Here is a 4,165-nt window from a genome sequence, read left to right on the forward strand (position 1 = left end):
CTTCAACTTGAACCCATGTCCACTGGTCCTCGATTCACCTACTCCGGGTAAAATACTTTGCATCTACCCAATCTATTCCTCTTATGATTTTGTACACCTCTATAATATCATCCCTCATCCTCCAACACTCCATAGAATAGAGACCCAGTCTACTCAACCTCTCCCTGTAGCTCACACCCTCGAGTCCTGGCAACATCCTCGTAAAGTCCTGGCAACATCCTCAGCTGAAGTCCCTAAAGTGATGAGTAAAGTGATGATCAACTACAAATATTTCATGTTCTTGTTATTTTCTTTTATTTATCTAATTTTACTTCGGAGTCACGTGAGTGACTTCGTGAAGAGCCCTGCCCAGTGCGCAGTTGCGGCATTATCGTCCAGCTGTGCACACGCGGCCCAGTGGGAGTCGACGCTCCCGCAAACCAAGGAACGTTAGGTAAGTACCTACCTTATTCGGGCCTTGTGTTTTTTGCTCCAGGGGGAGCAAAGCAGCAGAGGAAGCGGCCCCCGTTCGACTCCAGCGAAGGAGCCGACAGTGGAGGGGGATAGGCGCAAACGGGACCGCACACGCTGCGGACCGCTGACAGGGAGCTGCGCTGATGCCGGTCCGCTGAACAGCTGTTTGATTAACAGCAGCGGACCAGAGGGAAATTTAAAAACCCGACCGGCAGCCCTGCAGACTCCTGACAAGGAGAATCGCCGCCCGGAACCGCTACAATGCCGCCTAAAAAACGGCAGGCAGCCTCTAACTACAGGTAAGACAAAACCTTACCAAAAAATACAGGTTCTACAGGAATCAACTTCCTCCAACACTGGAACAGGCTGGAGACAGCAAAAACAAGTATGTCTGTCTCCCCAAGCCAGAGGAGGTCATGGAGTTACAAAACCTCCAGGAAAACGAGGGGTCACTGGCTGAATGCCAAGGGAGCTGACACTCCTACCCCAGTGCTATTGCACTAGCCATCTCCCTTGTCGAGGGATTGATGCGACAACGGAGTTTGAGCTATGCCTCCTCCAATTTATAGCACACTCTTTTGAGGCTAGCTAAGGAGGCCAGGGCTGGGCTGGCTTAAATGCTGGGCAGGCGGACGAGAACAGGAGTATGCCAGGGGAGCAGGATTAGGAAGAGCTGCTGGGTGTCGTGGGCCACTACATGGCTCCTCCACGCGACCATCTTCCCAACAAAGCACTGCAGGAGAAGGCCTTTCTAGAGGTAAATCTGCAGGCAGCTGGGTCAGCAGACTCGCAGTCAAGAGCTAAAAGCAGTGAATTCTGAAGCTCCTAACACCGAAAATCACCGCCTTTGCTCGTTTCCACGGATCATACTCACCTGGCAGGCGAGACGCCATGATCACCAAGGTGGTTCTCCCAGGATGAGGCTATCCCTTTGCACTTCGAGTGTGCTGACGCCTAAGATGTTCCCAAATTCGGGATACTCGACTGACATTTGTGCATATAAGACCTGCCCTCAACCCCAAATATACGGGGCTATGCAAACCGCTGCAGCGGGAAGAGAGGCAGCTAAACCTGTGCGCCTCATGAGGGCAGGCCCTGGAACGAGCAGGACATCGCATCCAACACCCAGCTGGCAGCACCCCTCGGCATCCACCAGAAAATATCGAACAAGGACTGGTGAAAGCATGGCGACCGCTTCACATTACCCCCAAAGTTCTTTTTAGACAGGGGCCCAGAGCGGAGCCGTGGGAAAATGTGCTGCCCCACCGACAGCACCAGCATACCAGCAAACTGAGCCTTCATGAAAAAAAACAATGAACATGGAGGTAGGTAGTCTGGTTCCTCCCAGTTTACACAAAATAAGGGTGCTCTACTAACTGCGGGGGGGGGGGGGGGGGGGGGGCATTTACACTTGTTGAAAAAGAATGGGGTGCTGTCATAAATAACTAATATATACTCAACAGTATTAATGGATAAAAACTTGAATTCAAATTGGGCATATTACCGCCAGTTCAGCAATGCGCCCAAAGGAAGAGAAGCGAGAAGGTCAAGCTGAACCAGAAAGACTCATTACAAAAGGGATCATGGGAGCAAACATGAACCATTGGAATTTGTATCGAATATATTCACCAAAACTACAAAAGATGGTGAATGTAGCATCATCATTGACCTAATATCACTAAATAAATCTGTTGAGTATATACACTTTAAGATGGAGACGTTTTGTAACTGCCAGACATCCGATCTCCAAAGGATACCTTATGGCAAGCATTGATATGGAAGATGCATACTATCCTATACCCATACACAAGGATCATTGTAGATACCTAAAAATTTATCTGGATAGGGCAACAATGGGAGTATAGAGCATTCCCAATGGTCTAACCTCAGCCCTAAACTAGTTACAAAAATATTAAAAATAGCCATGAAAATATTAAGAAAACAAGCATAATCATGGCATATATTGGATGATATCCTCATATTAGGGGAAACAAAGGAATTAGCTGTGGCAGCAGTTCTAGCTACGAAACAGCTCCTTAAAGCACTGAGGTTCATCCTACAACCAGATAAACCAAAATTGAAGCCGTTAACTACCATGGATTATCTGGGCTTCAATATCAATTTATCCATATGACTGTTACTTTGCCAAGGTGCTCGGGTCACTATAATCAAACCATGAATGTACCCACTGAAGCTATATCACAATTACAGTGGTGGGCAGACAATGTTTGGCATAGTATTCAGCCCTATTATTATCACCAATCCTAACTTGGTTATTAAAAACCGATGCCAGTACTTTAGGCTGGGGAGCAACTAACTCCATATCCAGCACAGGTAACAGATGGACCAATTCAGAATCATCATTACTACACACACCGGGCATCAACTATTTGGGATTGGTGATCGCCTATTGGGTTAAAAAGCATATGCATTTCAAATGCAGCACGTACATATGCGGTTACGGATTGATAATACTATGGTGGTGGCTTATATCAACCATATGGGGAGCATAAAATCATTTTCGTGCAACAAATTGGTCAAACAGATCTGGCAATGGTGTGTCAAAAGACATTTTAACTATCAGCTGCCTATTTCCTAGGAAGCTAGAACACAGTGGGAGACACCACGTCACGGGGGAAAATTTATGATAACATTGAATAGATGTCAAACCCAAAATATCTGCTAAAGGTATTAAGCAGTTTGAATGCCAGATATCAATTTGGTTGCACAAGACCGAATCACCAGTAACCTATGTATGTGACTTAGGAACCAGATCAGAGGCAGCAGCGATAGATGCCTACATGCTGGAAGGGGGAATTTCTGCTTTGCCTTCCTCCCTTCTGCCTCATCAGTCGGGCACTTCGCAATACAGATGGAATCTGTCTCCGGGATATTGAACGTGCCCAACCGGCCTACATAGCCATGGTTCCCAGTTCATCACGACATGGTGGGCAAGTCACCTATGGATTTCCCTAGTGGACCATGGTTGCTGACTCAACCCAGTATCAGGCATAAGCCACCCATGCCATAAAAACATCAAACTCCTGGGTGTAGGTTTTGAATAGACCTTACCAGGGACTGGGATTATCCAAATGAACCATTACCACCATGTTGGCATCCCTGCGAACAGACACCAAGAGAAACATGGGAAAAATACTGCCATGATGCAGGGACAACATACCAAACTATTCAACCACTGGCGTATTGGAGTTCCTGGACCATCTACACCATGATTAAAAGGTGAGTTACAGTGCCGTAAATGCAGCATGAAGCGCCTTGTCTGCTTATCTAAAAACAGCAGGACAGCAGAGCATGGGATCACATCCACTGAAGATAAACTTATGAAGGGCAATTATAATAAAGAGCCCCAAAAACCCAGGTATACCCATGTATGGGATATCGGTGTGATATTGACATATCTCAGAGAATGGCACCAGCCAGATCCCTCAGTCTTGCTCAAATCTATGTTAAAAACGCTCATGCTTATGGCTCTCGTATACGCTCACAGAGTCCAGTCACTCCATAAAACTAGACTGGATAACATGGTGATTACCCCAGACGCATCACGTTCATCGTTCTAGGTTTGGTAAAAACCTAACCCGCAGGTATATGGGACTAGGCGAGATTTTGTGTTCGGCACGGACTAGAAGGGTCGAGATGGCCTGTTTTTCCAGTGCTGTAATTGTTATATGGTTATATGGTTATATGGACC

At 46.6% G+C, this 4,165-nt stretch overlaps 1 pseudogene; it reads left to right on the forward strand.

Moving 5' to 3' along the window:
- Window positions 1–1,319: 1,319 nt before the first annotated feature.
- Window positions 1,320–1,463, forward strand: LOC129715636 (U1 spliceosomal RNA; annotated as a pseudogene).
- The last annotated feature ends 2,702 nt before the right edge of the window (window positions 1,464–4,165 follow it).

Source organism: Leucoraja erinacea, unplaced genomic scaffold (genome assembly GCF_028641065.1).
Source record: "Leucoraja erinacea ecotype New England unplaced genomic scaffold, Leri_hhj_1 Leri_1289S, whole genome shotgun sequence".
Classification (NCBI taxonomy): domain Eukaryota; kingdom Metazoa; phylum Chordata; class Chondrichthyes; order Rajiformes; family Rajidae; genus Leucoraja; species Leucoraja erinaceus.